This window comes from Ambystoma mexicanum, chromosome 6q, assembly GCF_040938575.1.
Source record: "Ambystoma mexicanum isolate Mex_15411 chromosome 6q, UKY_AmexF1_1, whole genome shotgun sequence".
Lineage (NCBI taxonomy): Eukaryota > Metazoa > Chordata > Amphibia > Caudata > Ambystomatidae > Ambystoma > Ambystoma mexicanum.
In genome coordinates this window covers 12,809,452-12,826,532 of record NC_090937.1, presented here as the reverse complement: position 1 = coordinate 12,826,532, position 17,081 = coordinate 12,809,452, and positions in this window count along the sequence as shown.

Below are 17,081 nucleotides of genomic sequence, written 5' to 3'. Positions count from 1 at the left end.
CAATACGTTTGCGAAGATAGGAGGGACTTACCAGCAAATCAGCTCAAGTAGAGCGAAGCGTACGTGAGGGGTGATAACGGGTAAATTTAGACTGGAGGTACTCAGCTCCCAGTCTATGAAGTGCTTGATGTATGATACACATTGACTTAAACTCGATTCTTTGACCAACCAGGAGCCAGTGCAAAGCATGCAGCACTGGGGTAATGTGGGCACCATAAGGAGAGCCTGTAGCAACACGAGCAGCTAAATTTTGAAGGCGGTGAAGCCGCTCGATTAGACCTTTCGGTTGCGCAAGTTACAGCGAGTTGCAGTAATCCAGACGCCTAAGCACCAAGGCTGCAACAACAGGAGGATGAAGGGCATTAGGAAGTAGCGGAAGAAACTTTTTGAGTAGTTTAAGATGAAAGTGGCCTGTTTTGCACATAACAGAAACTTGGTCATGCATTGACAAATAGGCAGAAAGGATTACACCAAGATTCCTAACCTTTGTCACGGGGACCGGCAGAGAACCAAGAGAAGAGGACCAGAAGGAAGACACCCAGAGAGAAGGATCAGGGGAGACACACACCACCATCACTTCTGTCTTGTCCCCATTCAGCTTCAGCCAATTCTGTCACATCCACTCACCTACAGCAGCCAGGCACATATGAAAGCACGACGACACCTCATTCGGATCCGAATCAAGACGAATTAGGAACTGGGTGTCGTCGGCAAAGGAATAGCACCTGGCGCTGAGGGAGCGGATGAGGCAGATAAGAGGCCAGATGTATATATTGAGGACGATGGGCGACAGGGCAGAGCCTTGAGGGACCCCGCAGTTAAGATTGAAAGAACGGGAAAGAAACAGAGGAAGAGAAAGCACCAGGGTGCGATCGGCCAAGAAGTAAGAAAACCAGGATTAAACCTGGCCGGTGATTCCAATCTGGGACAGGCGGGTCAGCAGGATGGGGTGGTCAATCAAAGGCTGCTGAAAGATCTAATAAAATCAGAGCCCCCACCCCTTCTGCATCGACCAGCCTGCCCATATCATCCAGTACCGACACCAATACGCTTTCCGTGCCCCGACCAGGCCTAAAGCCAGATTGGGCAGGGTCAAGTAATGTAGAGGATTCTAGGTAGGAGGAGAGGAGAGGAGTAACCAGAGATTCTAGCAGTTTCATAGAGAACGGAAGTAAAGAGATAGGTCGGAAATTAGCAAGAAAAGAGGGGTCTAGTGAGGGCTTCTTAAGAAGAGGGATAGCAGTAGCAGTTTTTAGTTCAGAAGGAATGACTACTGTCTGGCAGTAGACATTGACAGATTCTGTGAGTTCCGTGAGCCAGATTTAATACATTGTATGGCCCCCATGACTATGTCTTCAGTGAACAGAGGGAAGGTAGACCATTCTTTAGTCTCAGTAGGAATTCCTATTAAGGTAGGACAGTCATTAGCAGCAGAATTAGGCAAAGATGCTTGAATAGCGGAGCCAATAGTATCAATCTTGGATATAAAGAATTGAGCAAAGGAATCACACCGTTCCTGTGAAGGGGGGAAAACAGGTGTGATTTTCTCGGTGGACGATAAAGAACGGACCACCGAAAATAGAGTTTTTGATTGGCAAAGAGCTGACTCCACCTTCTGGGTGAAATACAGCCTTTTTGCTTCATGAATGTCGGAAAAATAAGCAGCTGAGCAAGCTCTATAATGAGCTTTTGCGTTAAGATCGTAAGCGATACGCCATTTACGTTCAGTCTGCTTAAGCTTAGGATGGGCAGCTCTAAGTATGGGAGTAAACCAAGGCTGGGAAGGGAGTCTACGAGGTTGAATGTAGCGACTAGGAGCAAATATGCCAGCAGCTTCATTCAAAGAGGACAGTAGAGTCAAGAAAGACGGATGAGGGCATGCCTGATGTTTATTTTTGACCAGGTTAGAGAAACCCTGCAAATCAGGAGAGCGCCAACTGCGTGAACATGCTGGTTTGTTCATTCAGCATTTGCCTTGCTTTCCCACAGCCCCCAGAAGTGCCCCGGTTCGAGTAACTTTCTCCCTTCACTCACCGGTCCCTGGCATTCCCTCCGGGCAGCTTTGCTGTTCGGTTTTTGGCTCCACCCAAAGGCATTCCTTTAACCGCAAGCCCCGCTCGCACTTCTGATGCTCTCCTGTCCTCGATGGCAGCACCGCTTCGCTTCTGTGGATGCTGGCAGCTGCTTTGTTTCATTTTCTTCGCCTGCGGCTCCGAATGCGTATCTCTGACCATGGAGGCTCCCAAACCTGTGGTTTTCTTATGGCCCGCCTGCTCCTGGGCTCCAAAGTTCCCTGGGATCATCTGCCGGCTTCCTGGCTTCACTGCAGGACCCACGACGGCTTCCTCCTCACAAACAGGACTCCCTGCTCGTCTGTGTTTTTGGTTTCCTCCCTTCTTATACACCTGCAACCAATTGACAGGTTGCAGGTGTGAGTTTCCAACTGGAGTACAACTTGGGACATGCCTGACCTTTACAGTACTGTGCATTCAGCTTCTTCGACTAGAGTGGTGAAATGACTTACTTGTGTTTTCTACTCCTAGTCGCCTCTTCCTCGTCCCAGTGTTGTAATAGATTTAATGAGGGAAAAGGAGGGGAGTTGTTTTACAAAAGCGTATTAAGGCCATGGGAGAGTTAGGTTGGTTCTAATAAGGGAAAGGGGGATACCATGTCTCACCTGTCTTACCCTTAAACCTTCTCTTCTTCACCCTCTTCCTTGTGTTTCTATACTGAAAATATCTACTGGCGTTTTCTTGATCAGTGGGATAGGGACAGCAATACCCCATAAATGCGTCTGGGATTAAGGTTACTCCCGAAATAGAAATGAGGGGTACCATGTATCACGTAAGGACATCTCATCTCCAAACCCAAGGACCCTCCATCCATGTGATCCTCACTTCTCCAACCACAGAATCAGGATTCAAAAGTGATGGCCTTTCACTGGCCAGCTGAGAAGAGGATCCAGGGGGAGTAGGAGCGAAGATACCCTCAGGTTTCTCACAGGCGATCAATAAACACCCCCCTCACTCCTTGGCTCGTGCCCCTGATCAGTTGTGGGAAAGAGTAGGGTAGAGAGGGTTTTTTCTCTGAAGTCCATTTTCTTTGTTGGAGCCGGTCCAGCTCATTTTCCTCCCTTAGGGAGAGGGCGTGCCAGCCTCCACTTCCATCTTTTTGGTTGAGGGTGTGGAATGGAATCCCCTTCCTTCTCCTAACCGGGGTCACAGTGGTCCTCCCCGGACCACCTTCCTGCCCCCAGGCTGGAAGTGTAGGGGAGCTCCGTGTTTGAGTGAACTGGGTTGGAATTGAGCACACACAAGACACCCCTTTAGGTAAATGTCGAGGTCCTGGCCTATGTGTGGCCAGTAAGCAACCTCAACCAAGATTTCCAATGTTGTATGAAACCCCATATGACCGGAAGTGGCAAAGTCATGGGCATGGTTCAACATCAGGCTTCGGAATGAGGTAGGTACCACTGACTGGTCACATTCAGACAGGGCTCTCTGTACCAACAAACCATCTTGGATCCGGAACATTTTGGAAAATGTAATCAACCCCCAGAGATCCTCTTTGTCAGCATAATCCGATTCTGTTAGAGGAAAACTCACAAGGTCTTCAGTGTGTCAATAGAATTTTCCATAAATAGAGTCCTTTTTTGCACAGTGATCAAATATGCATCTGGGGTATCTTTACTCCACTGGGCAGTCAAGAGTTCACTAGTGGCACGTGTTTGCTACCTATTGATAGCAGCGACTTGGATTTCACCCAGAAGGGATTCTGTTTCTATGAAATCTCTCTGTAGAGATCTGGTTTTATCCAGCTGGTCAGCCAGGTCATTCCCAGTCTTATCTCATGCTACTCCAAGCAGAGAGATGGTTGCAGATCTCTTTCCTCAGCTGGCTGCCTCTTCTGGAACAGCCTCACACTCGCACTCCTTCTTGAAATGGATCTCCTCAAGTTCTGCAAGAATCTCAAGACTTTCCCATTCTCCTCATCCTCCTTCCCTCTCTCCCTCTGGTGCTAACTATCCCCACAGTCGCTTAGATTGGCAGCCAGGTCCCTTAAGAGTCCAACTGGGTCCTGGCATTTTGCCCATTCACTACCAGTATCCACCCCCCTTGCACTGGCCCTCAGGCCCACACCTGCCAGAGGTTTTGTCTCAGGTCTGCACTTACTTGGTGGGCGACTGACCTCCGTCTCACCAGGGTTGTCACCACCTTTGCACTTAACTATTGCCTCAGTAATATGCACTCTGACACTTCCCCCACTGGGGCACCCTCCACCTCTTACGCATGGCCCCCACCCCCTCTCTTACTCTGCGCTTGCAAATGTCACAAGGCCTAGTAGGACCGTTGTTGTCTTTATGTTCTCTTAATTGTCTTTCCACTGATAGGGCCTCATCACAAGTTGGACTGTGGCCCTTAAATGCGGCAGTAATGATATTACTGCCGCATTTAAGGGCTGACCCTATCACAAGTTGTGCGCTAAATGGGCTGTTTTACCTCCAGCTATTTTCTGGCTTGTGAAAATTCTATTTTGGCTCACTGTATTACCGCTGGCGGTATTAGCGCCGAAAATTCCCCATTGGGTCTAATGGACCCAATGAGGAATTAGGATTTACAGTTAACAGCCAAACTTTGATCCGCCGGTAATACTGCCAGATCGGTGGGTGCTAAAATTATTACAGTTGTGCGGTATTACAGCCGGGATACTGCCCAACTCGTGATGAGGCCCAAAGTCATTTGATTTGTTCCCTTGCTCCCCTTCCCTTCTTGCCTTGTGGTGCTTTGAAATACTATTCTAGCTGTACAAGTGCCTTATAAATGCCCAATAAATAAATAAATAATTCTGGCCCTCTATTTTAGAATTACCTCTTATTTTCATCAAATAGATGGTCATCTCATTAGGGTTTGTGGTTGGCACAAAGCATGCCTCGTTTCTTACAGTTGATCAGGTGTTCCACGAACCCATTCTTGACATAATCAGAGTCAATGATTATGAACAGTTCTTTGAGATGGTGGTGCACTGCAGTAAGGATGGCTTGATAAACAGCCATCAACTCTGCAACCTGACTTCTTTGGAATCCTATTTTCTAATTATAGTATATTTGTAACTACTGTAACCAAGCTGTAAGCCCTCTTGTCACATGCGCCCTGCTACCTCAGAGTCTGGTGCGCACTATAAATAAACAAAAAAAATAAAACAAACAAAAAAACAGAAGAATGTTCCAGGGTATCATTCACCCAGGCATTCCCAATACCAGTCAGTAGTTATTTTTCCCTGTTGTTATCAACATGATAGGACTACCCATCCACATAAACTGTGGTTATTCCCTGACACGTGTCTTCTTCATAGACGTTGTATGGGGAAGTTAGGTATGCCTCCATAATGTTGTTTGTTTTCAGACATTTGTCCTTGAGACAGTTTTATTGAGCACAATCATGCAAGTCTGCCAACCCTTGCGCTACAGGGCTCTTCTTTTTTTGGCCATATCTCACCTTCACAGGAAATCCTTGCATGGACAAAATCCAGGAAGTAATTCTGGAATGACTATCGTTCTCGCCCGGATTCTGTCACTTTGCAAATATTGCTAGGGTTGGTGAGGGGTCTAGACAATGATGTGCTCCCCCTGGATGAATGGGCTGTAATTTTTCAACACCCACACCATTGCCTGGAGTTCCTTCTTGCAGTCATTGAATTTTTTCTCGACACAGAGGACAACGTTTTGCTCACGTATGCGATAATTTTGTTGACCTTGTCGTGCTTTTGATACAACACCGTTGTTCGGCAAGAATCTCAGAACCCTGTCTCCAAGAATAACTCCTAGTTCATGATGGGGTGCAGCAAACAAGGAGCTTGGGAAAGGCTTATTGTCACTTGTTTAACTGCCATGGCTTGTTCCGGCCACTTGACTCTGGCCTTTAATAAATGGACCAAGGTTCAAGTGACCTCTGCTTAGTCTTCAATTAAATTTGCACTCTAATTAGCGAGTCCAAGAAGGCTTCTTAATTCTCACAGTGTAGTAGGGTCTTTTTATTACATTAAGGCTTTCACCTTCTTCGCCTGGGGATTAATACCCTCAGGGTGATCTCATGCCCTAAGAAGTTCAATCAGGTCTTACACAACTATGCCTTCTAAAAGGACAGTTTTGCTTTGGCTTTCTGCAACTGAGTTAGAACATAGCAGAGTTCTGTTATATGTTCCTTCACGGCATCTGCATAGGCCAGGTTTCCCCTTTCGCCCACGTTAGGCATTCTAAGTGTTTAATAATCTCTGTGAGTGACTCCATGGATGTGAGAGGTAAACGGTATTGGTTTTCAAATACTGGAGTCATCTCAGGGTCTGTGGTATGGTGGTTGAATGAACAGCTCTGCATCGACAATCCATTGAGTCCACTGAAAAGATATCCTTGCATTCCAGGAAGGTCTGTTTCAGCTTTATCTCTTCTCCTCGGTTTCACAGGCATCAGCAAGATTGATATGATATGATATGGCATTTATAACGCGCCTATGCACAAGTGTCTCAAGGCACGACGAGGCAAGGGAGGGGGAACAGAGGAAGGACAGACAACGATCCTACTAGGCCAGGTGTCATTCAGACCGCGCAAGTGCGTGGGACGGGGTAAGGGAAATTGCAGTACATGGGAATAGATAATAACAATAAGTATAAGTAACGGCTAGCAAGTGGCAAGTAAGTGCAGACATCGGGTGTCAAGTGCTGGTAGGGGGAATGTAGGGATACAGAAACAGTCCCCAAGTGTGGGGGAGGCCAGGCAGGCAGTGCAGGTGTGAGAGACTGGTGGGGGAGGGAGCTGGGCCCGAGATCAGAGGGTGTCAAGGGAATCCAGTGCCGATCCGGTAACAGCCAGGAGGTCAGCAGGATAGAGGAGGAGAGAAAGCAGAAACAAAGAGAAAGGTTTTGAGGTGTTCCCGGAACTGGAGATGGTTCTCCTCAAGTTTAAGGAAGGCAGGGAGCTGTTCCAGAGAGAGGCCCCAGCTGAAGAAAGAGATCTACCACCAACTCGTTGCTTGGAGAAGCGACTGACCCTGAGGGTGTTGGAGGCGGATGATCGAAGAGCTCCAGAAGGAATGTATTTAGGAAGAGAGAGTTGAAGGTATTGAGGCCCAATGCCCCTGAAGGCCTTGTGGACAATGCATATGATTTTGAACGTAATCCTCTCAGCCAGTGCAGAGATTTCAGACCTGGAGAGATATGATCCCTGGGCTTGGGCCAAGGACAAGTCTCGCAGTCCTGTTCTGGATAACTTCTTGGATATACTTGAAATGAAATTCTATTTTCTCCAAGCATTGATCAACTAAATGGCAGGTACTATTCATGGTGACATAATTGGTACTCATTGAATCCAGAGGACCTTATTTACAGAGTCGATCAGAGGTGATAACCTCCTCAGAAGATCACTCCCTTGTAAACATGAAAGGTATGCACTCTGGAGTCACGACTATCATCAGATGTTTTAACCAGTGTCACACAATTTTTATTTCCATATCCGCAGTTCCTTTGACGGAAATGTCAATCCTGTTAACATTTTGGTGTTGTCCAGGAAGTGGTGTGAGGGGAATTTGGTGACCCTCCCCCTGTCTAGAGTGTAGTTGTTTAGTTTGTCAAAGGCCTTTTTGGACAGGAGGGTTGTGTGGGATCCAGTGTCCACCGGAGCTGATAATTCACACTGACCCTGCACCCTGACCAGTGCATTACATCTACCTTCTTTCTCCTCCAGAGTGCATAGAAAGTGAGAGTTATTTGCCAGCACGGTGGTCATTTTCTTAATGTTGAACTACGATACTGTGTGATCTTGGGTGATTTCTTCGTGTCGGAGATCGGGCATCATTGCCCAAAACCACCACTAGCTACCCAACTTCCCTGCACACTGTCAGAGGGGTGGTTATTCCTATAAGTGATTATTAATTTCACTTAGCGGCATTGGTCACAAAGACGTAGGTATCAGAAAAACATGTTTTAATTACTATCGACATAGTCAAAACGACCATCTATAAGCCAGGTATGTCAATGGTCTTGGCTAAAACACACAAAGATGTATCAGCTTTATCTTGGGGTTCTTAAAGGTGCAAGTCATAGCATTAGTATCACATATTTCACACAAGCATGATAATGACAGCTTTTCAACTTTTTGAATAGATGGATCTCTCATACTTTCTATTCCAATAATTGTGATGTTAGTACCAAGGTGACATTCAGTAAGCATGACATTATGACTGGTATCATGGCACGTCAGGAGATCGGGCATCTGCAAGATACATTTTACAACTGACAATGGGCAGCTTTGGGGAATCCTCTTTCTCCCCAATCATGTGCTTCCCCGCTTTACCTGGAAGCTGTTCTCAGAACCTGTCTGAGGGAGGACACCTCCATTTCTACCATGCCTGGCTCAGATTTTTGTGGTTGAATAGTTTCCTGATCATGGTTGGTTTCCATACTTACCCTGTCCAACTCAAGGTCTTTTGGGACCCATTTTCATTTGGGAGCTATTCCCCCATTCCTGAAAGAGAAGTTTTTTTTTTATTTACTTGTTTTTTACCAACGAAAAGTTTTGATTTTGCAAGATAAGTTGGTGTGACTTTTCCGCTTGGTTCCTAATTGTAGTTCCGAATGAAATCACACAAACACAGACAAACAAACCAAGGTCCCCCGAATAGGTAAGTATCTGCCCTTTCCGCCCCTTTGCTTCTCAAATTCAGTTTATCCTGGTAGTTTTGAGATTTCAAGAAGTGCGCTCTGTAGGATTTTGGTGGTGGCAATTGTCCATGAAGTTTTTTCACCGGACATCAGACATGCCCACCATGCTGCCTCATTGCAAAAGGTGTGAGGTGATATTATTGGGGCCAGGTAAGTTCGTCTGATGGATTGTGTCATAGGACATGTCATCAGTAGGCGTTTCACTGACTCTGTGCAGTGTCTTTGCAGAGTCTGCATGTGTTTGTGGTTGCCAAGCCATGCACAAATAAAATCTTGTTTGTGAGTAAAAGGTTTAGCCTAGTTCTGAGAAAGGTTTGTCTTAACAATTTATCAGGGAATCGCTTCAAGATTTGCAAAGGTTGATTCCGTTTGTTTGTGGTCTCGGGAAGATGGGTTAAAAGTTAGTTTTTTCCAGCAAGTTCTAGAGCCCTGATTCAGTCCAGATCCTCCATGTTTCTTTTGATTCTTAACAGATTTTGAATCAACTCTTCCTCTGTGCAAGCGATTTCCGCCAGCTGTGCTTTTTTTTCGTGGGCCCATTTGGTGAGTATTTCACTGCCTCCAACTTTGACTTCATTGTTGATCAGTTGGTAAAGATGGGGGCTTTCTGGCAGAATTGTTTTTCGGAAGAAGGACATACCAATTGAATCGACTGTGCCTTTCAATGACAGCAAGCCTAGCTCTCTTCTTATCGCTGTAATAGATGTTGATTTAGGGAGGTTCAGGGCTAGTCTCCAGAAGTAACCTTCACATTTTTGCCAAATATCTGTAGGAATCAGTGACATTGCATCTCCTGCGTAAACTAGCGATGGTACAGCCTTTGTCTTGCAGAATTGTATCAAAGGGACAAGCGAAAATCTTCAAAATTTCCTATCCATTACTCGGGCTTGCATGTTAAGCTTTCTAGCTTTTTCCCATAAGTAGGTTTGCATGCTTGTTTCTGCCTTGGATCTGTCTATCATTACGGGAACGTTTGCTTACCTGAATCTTCCAGGGACTCTTCTCTTTCAAAGGGGATGCTCTTGAGCTCCTCTACAAAGCAGGTTCTTCTTTGACCTCTCCTTGTTCTTTGAGTTATAACCTCCTGAGGATAAAAGAGTCACTGTCAGGCAGAGAGGCTTCCAGGGGTTAAGTCTGGGTGAGAAAGGAAGCTTCCTTTAGGGCTTGGCATTTCCCCTCCAACCGGGCACCCATCATTTCCTCCTGGGGCATCAGACCTGCGTTTTAGGGAATTCTGGGAAGCAGGGTTAGGTTGAGGGTTGTATTGAGCCCTCAGTATACACCCCAGTTTGTCAGTCAGTTGCTGGACCTGTCGTTTCAGTTGCAAGACTTTTTCTGGGTTATATGGAGGTCTCAAGTCATACCTCTGCTGTGCCTTCTCCCAGAGTAGCTCGGGTACTGAACATTTCCCCCATAATTTTCCATCCCGAATCTCCCTTATCCTGGGTTCAGGGATCTATTGTCCTAGAAGCGGGGAGAGAGACGAGGATTATTTTGGAAGTTCTGGTTCAGGGTGTATCAGAGGAAAAAGTTCAGGTTGGGAGGTGGAGTGATACTTCTCTCCTGAGGGATGTTTGGAGGGAAGTTTCCAGGGGCAGAACTTATCTTGTTGGTTCCCCCTGGGCCATGGGAATGTATACATACCCCAGGATTTGTTTGGTACCCTTTTACCTATGGCTTACATAGGTGGCAGGGTCAGAGGGATCATTGTTCTGAACTCCTGTCTAACTACCATTCGATTGGGCCGGGGCAGAGGGGTCCCTTCTGCCTTCCATTTTGCTTGTTGGCAGGATGAACATTTTTAGGACCCCCCCATCTCCTGGTCCAAAAGAGGGCTAGTTCTCACATCTGCGACCTTCGGAGCAGCACGTTGGTTAGATGGCTTTGGAGTTTTGGAGGTGCTTTTACTCTCCGTAGGCTTCTGGACCTGTTAAGTACCCAATCCAGGGTCCTGTGCTCATGAAAATCCTGCATCAACTGAGTTATAATGTATTTGGGAATGCATAAAAATAAGTGGTCACAAACTCCCTATTATGGGTGTTTAACTCGTGTACAAACTACCTAGGCGCCTGATGCTCCCCACATTGCTAATTATATGCAGCCTTATGGAAATCCTGTGGGTTTCTATTTATAGAGAAATATTTTACAATGGCATACTTATAGGTGGACCATTTATAATGATCTTGGTTCCTCCAGTCTCGCAAAGTACTCAGGTGAGAATGTCCATTTTGCAAATGCAATGCAATTCACATAATTTCTGATCTGGAATGATGCCAGATGCCATAAAGTTGCAGGTGCTCCCATACCGAAAACTTGGCATTCTTGAGGTATGGGGTCAGGAAGCTTTTTTTGGCCTTGATTTGTCTTATTGTGTCTTTAACAAAACCCTTGCTCTGTTTCACTGTCTTTTTCTTCCTCTGCGCCTGAATCCATTCATTTTCTGACTCCAAGCTGCTATTTGCACTCCATTCTCTGTCCTCTAGGTGCTCTCTATGTCCATAAGGTTGGGAATATCTCCCAGACTCATAGGATCTGGACTCACCTCGCCTGGGCCGCATTGAACTCTCATGGCTACTTTCCCTGCAGTTGGTTTTAGGCCCTGGATAGAACACAGTTTCATCATCCCTCCCGCCAGGGAGTCTGGGGAAACCCCCCTCTTACCCTGAATGTATGGAGGTTTTTAGTATGCCCTTCCTAGGCTGGAGCTCTGGCTTTCCTCCATCAGCGAAGCGGGTGAGTTGGTCTCTTTGTAGTCTCATCTTCAGCCAATCTAACTCAATGACTTTCTCATCATGGGGTTTTCATGGTCTGAGGTACTCACAGTTTTTGTTTTTATTCTCCCAGGACACTTTGGCCTTCTTGATCAGTTTGGCTAATCATGGGTAAGTACAACTGCCTCATGTTCCCCTATTCTTGATCAGTTGCATGCCTGAGGTCAGTTCCCATTCATACCTGGGAGGATGTAGATGGCTGGACTGATGCCCCTGATTGGAGGGGTGTCTCACCTTAATCAGTGGGCCTTGTCCAGTATCCTGATTGGTCAGGGTGCCTCAGAGCCTATTTATAATTCTCAATTTCCTTTGTGAGACTCTCACACCTGCTTCTATCTGTCCTTATTTCCCAGTGGTCCAGAGAGCTGGCTTTTTAATTCTGACACCAAGGACTGACTAGCCTCATACATGCCAACCCGCCCGATTTAGGTGGAAGACACCCGATTTTTCCATGAAAAATAATGCTATTTTTCCCGTTCTTCCGTCTAAAATAAATCTTTGCCCGATGCATTCCTATGGGAAAATCTGTGGCTCCCGATTTTTCTGACGTAATCTCCCGCACATGTGGTTTGAAATGTTGGCATGTATATAGCCTCTAACACCCTACTCTGAGCCTCCAATCAACCCTTCATTTGGTGTATTTCCTCCTGAAATGCTTCATTTTCCTCTGGGAGTCTTGTATTATGCATGCATTCTCTTGCTGCTTGTCTTTCATTTCATTGTTAACATGCTGGTTTGTTCAATCAGCATTTGCCTTGCTTTCCCACAGCCCCCAGGAGCGCCCTGCTTCGAGTAACATTCTCCCTTCACCCACCGGTCCCTGGCGTTCCCTTCCGGCAGCTTTGCTGTCGGTTTTTGGCTCCGCCCACTGGATTTCCTTTAACTGCAAGGCCCGCTCGCACTTCTGATCCTCTTCTGTCCTCGCCGGCAGCACCGCTTCGCTTCTGTGGATGCTGGCGGCTGCTTTGTTTCATTTTCTTCACCCGCAGCTCTGGCTGCGTATCTCCAACCATGGAGCCTCCCAAACCTATGCTTTTCTTATGGCCCGCCTGCTCCTCGGCTCCAAAGTTACCTGGGATCATCTGCTGGTTTCCTGGCTTCCCTGCAGGAACCACCACAGCTTCCTCCTCATAAACAGGACTCCCTGCTCATCTGTGTTTTTGGTTTCCTCCCTTCTTATACACCTGCAACCACTTGACAGGTTGCAGGTGTGAGTTCCCAATTGGCATTAACTGACTGCAATTAGAGTACAACTTGGGACATGCCTGACCTTTACAGTACTGTGCAGGCAGCTTCTTCGTCTCAGTACTATAGTGGTGAAATGACTTACTGGTGTTCTCTACTCCTAGTCACCTCTTCCTCGTCCCAGTGCTGTAATAGATTTAATGAGGGAAAAGGAGGGGAGTTGTTTTACAATAGCTCATTAAGCCCAGGGGAGGGTTAGGTTGGTTCTCATAAGGGAAAGGGGGATATCATGTCTCACCTGCCTTACCCTTAAAACTTCTCTTCTTCACCCTCTTCCTGCTGTTTCAATACTGATAATATCTACTGCCGTTTTCTTGGTCAGTGGGATAGGGGTAGCAATACCCCATAAATGCGCCTAGGATTGAGGGTTCCTCCCAAAATGGAAATGAGGGGTACCACATATCACGTAAGGACATCTCATCTCCAATCCCCAAGGACCCTTCACCCATGTGATCCTCCCTTGCTTCTCCAACCCCAAGATCATGATCTATAAGTGATGGCCTTTCCTTGGCCACCTGAGAAGAGGATCCAGGGAGAGTAGGAGTGAGGATACCCTCAGGTTTCTCACAGCCTATCATTAAACCCCCCTCCCTCCCAGGTTCTTGCCCCTGATCAGTTGTGGGAAAGAGTAGGGGAGAGAGGGGTTTTCTTCTGAAGTCCTTTTTCTTTGGTGGAGCCCGTCCAGCACATTTTCCTTCCTTAGGGAGTGGGAGTGCCAACCTCTAATTCCATCTTTTTGATTGAGGGTGTGGAATGGAATCCCCTTCCTTCTCCTAACCGGGGTCACAGTGGTCCTCCCCGGACACCCCTCCTGCCATTAGGCTGGAAGTGAAGCAAGTTGGTTAGCCCACTTTAGAACTGTATATATTTGCCATTATAGATTAACTAAGCACAAAGTGAGTTATTGTGATTGTATATAACCTAGAACTTAATTATATAAAGACTGTGTTTTAACTAATACAGTGTGTGGACATTCCTTTGTGGGGGCTTGGGGACTACACTGTACTTAAGAACCAGCCTGCACCAACTCATGAGAAGCTAGGCCTTGATTGCTCGACCAAGATACCATGATACCAATAATAGAGAATCTTGGCTGGGGTCCTCTGTGCCTCTCCTCTACCATATAGAGAACGGAAGTACAGGCCCCCCTCCAGTCTTTACACTGGTGGCAGCAGTGTGATGCTTATGGTTTTAAGAATCAGTGTATAACGGCTGAGCTGATAGCTACCCTGGTGGACTACCAGACTGATGATGAAACTCTCTTGAAGGGGGGGATGCAACCAATGAGGACTCTACCCCCGGGGTTATTGCTGAATCTGTTTCTGGGAATGCCGCCATTCCTGCTGCCTCTGTTACAAACCCCAGCAATTCCTTGGAGCTTGAGATGTTAAGGATAAAATTGGCCTTTAAATTGTATGTATTGTTGGAAATAGATGCTGAGCTTAAGCAACAGGAGTTGGCACAACAAGTGGAGCTCAGGAATAGGGATCTTGAACTCAAAGATAAGGACCTTGAACTCAAGAACCGGGACACTGAGTGTCAGAGAATCCAGCTAGAGAAAGCTAGAGTGGAGACTTCAGCTAAACCCAGTGAGAGTGTCAGGTCCCCAGCCACCAAGTTTATGAAAGATTTGGTGGGTGTGTTTGAGGAGGGTTCAGATATCCTCCAATGGATTGAAGCATTTGAAATGGCTTGTGAAATTCATGATGTTGATAACAGAGATTGGGCTGAGTGTTTGTTAAGCAGAGTGCCTCAGACTGGATATGACTGTATTCTGAAACTGAGTGTGGAAGAAAGGGGTCAGTATGATTGCATGAAGTCTGCTTTGATTGCCAAGTTTGGCAAGACACCTACCCAATACCATAAAAGGTTCAGGGATTCCATACCGGGCTCCAATACCAGGTTCCTTCAATGAGGAATAACCAGGTCATTCCAACATTGGAGGACCCAGTAATTCCTCCTTGAAGGAACCATTCCCCATTCCCATTTGAGCCCCCATAGGGCTCAACGGGGAGGGAGGTAATAACGGGCACGTTACTAACGGCCCGTTATTAGATCCCTCTTCCCCTCGCGGGACCCGGAAAGGATGTCTGGTTTCACCAGACGTCTGTTCGGGTCCCGCAAAGGGAACTTCATAATAGGCGCTGCCGTAATTAAGGGTGCCGGTCCCGTACCGGCACCTTTCATTATGGGAGCGCCAGGGTCGTAATGAGGCCCAATCTGTCTTGGGTTGACTGGGTGAGTGCTGCACACATGAACATGATGGGGTGGATAGATGGTTACAAAGTGAAAACGTTTATTGAATTGTCCCACCAGTTGTTTTGTGAGCATTTTTCTGAAGCTTGTTCACCCGAGCTGCGTCAGTATGTTGCTGACCAGAACATTTTGGATCCCTTTAAGCTGGTCAGGCTAGCTGACAAGTGGGTCTCCCACCGGGTGTCCCCTAAGGACCCCAGGGGGAGGACAAGGACAAAGAAAAGGGGACGTCTAAGAAAGCTGAGGAGTCCCAGAAGCAATCACAGTCGGGTAAACCAAACCCTTCCTCTCCTAAAACCCAAAAATCTAGTGGGGATAAGTAATCTGTGGGTGGGAATACGAGTAGCGGTCCACCTGCTGCAAAGCAGGCTCCCAGTGGTTCCAGTACCGTACCCCACATTCCTGCCACTTTTTTGGGAATGTGGGGCTCTGGATCACAAGAAGGGTGACTCCAAGTGCAAAGGTAAAGCACTTGGAGTAAAGGCTGTCAGCCTCAGCTACCCTTACCCCATGTCTGAGGTGGAGGCCACTGTCCTCCCCTCCTCTACCGGGATCACCTTCGGTGCTCCTGTAGAGATTTCCTTGGTGTCCATTGGGTCCTGGGACCAGTACTGGCGACTATTCCGCAGAACACCGGTAGGTTTTTGAGAAGTGTCTTCTTGAATGGCCAGCCTTCTAATGGCTTGAGAGACACTGGGGCAAGCATGACAGTGGTGGACAGGACCCTGCTCAAGCCAGAGGACTATGTAGGTGCTCCTCTGAGAATCACCAGGTTAGCTTGTGGGCCTCTCAAATTATCGCCTGTAGCCTTAGTTACACTCATGATTGGAGAAAAGGCAGCAAAGCTTCCCGTCCTGGTTCAGGACAATGTCCCTGCTAACATTCTGTTAGGTAATGATCTAGTAGATTTGGGGTTGATCTTGGATGGTCTACCCCTGACTGCTGCTGCAGTCATTAGGTCACAGGCTGTGAGTCAGGTACCTGAACCAAAGGTGCGGCCTAAGGCAAGAAGATGGAAGAACAAGAAGGCCACCTCTGCGAGGGGGGCTGCTTCTCTTCCTGCTGTTCCTACAGCACCCTTTGGGATCCATGCTCTGGACGGGCTGGGTTCAGTGGAAAACTAAAACCTATCTCCTGAGGGAGAAGAGAGGGAGAAGAGACAGAAGACTCTCCTGTAGGAGAGGTTCTCAACCCGGAGGACCACCCTGATCTTCAATGCCTGCTGGCTGAAGGGGGACCCTCCCGGGCGGACTTCTGTAAGGGACAAAGAGAGGCCCTGTCCCAGGTACAAGGAGAAGTGCCTAGGACATTCTGGATCTATTGAGAGGGTGAGCTCCTTGTTAGTGAGCCCACTAAGCCTGAACCTGGTGCCCTCAAGAGGTTGGTTGGTACCCCAGGTTTACAGGCCCTTCCTGCTGTAGTTGGCGTATGAGGCACCCTTAGCTGGTTGTCTTGGTACCAAGAAGACTAAGCAGAGGATCTCTGCACATTTCTTTCGGATGGGAGTAAAAGTGGAGTCCCACTGCAGGACCTGCCCAACTTGTCAGTTGTCTGGCAAGACAGGAGGCAGTGTCATTGCCCCACTGCAACCATTGCCAGTGGTTGGCACACCATTTGAGAGGTTGGGCATCGACAATGTCAGTCCCCTTGACCCTCCCACTTCAGGTGGACATTGGTTCATCCTGGTCTTGGTTGATCATGCCACCAAATACCCTGAGGCTATACCCCATTCGGACTGGAACTGCCAAGGTGGTTGCCAGGGTTCTCCTGGGCATTTTCACCCATGTTGGATTCCCTAAGGAGGTTGTCTCTGACAGAGGATCCAACTTCATGTCTAGTTACATGAAAACCATTTGGAAAGAGTGCGGGGTAACCTACAAGTTCTCCACCTCTTACCATCACCAGACCAATGGTCTGGTTGAGAGATTTAATAAAACTCTCAAGGGCATGCTAGGTGCTTTGGAAGAGCACCTAAGGAGGAAATGGGATCTCCTCCTGCCATGCCAGCTGTTCGCTTACAGAGAGGTACCTCAAGAGGGTGTTGGATTCAGCCCCTTTGAGTTACTCTTTGGACATCCCGTGAGGGGGCCCCTTGCC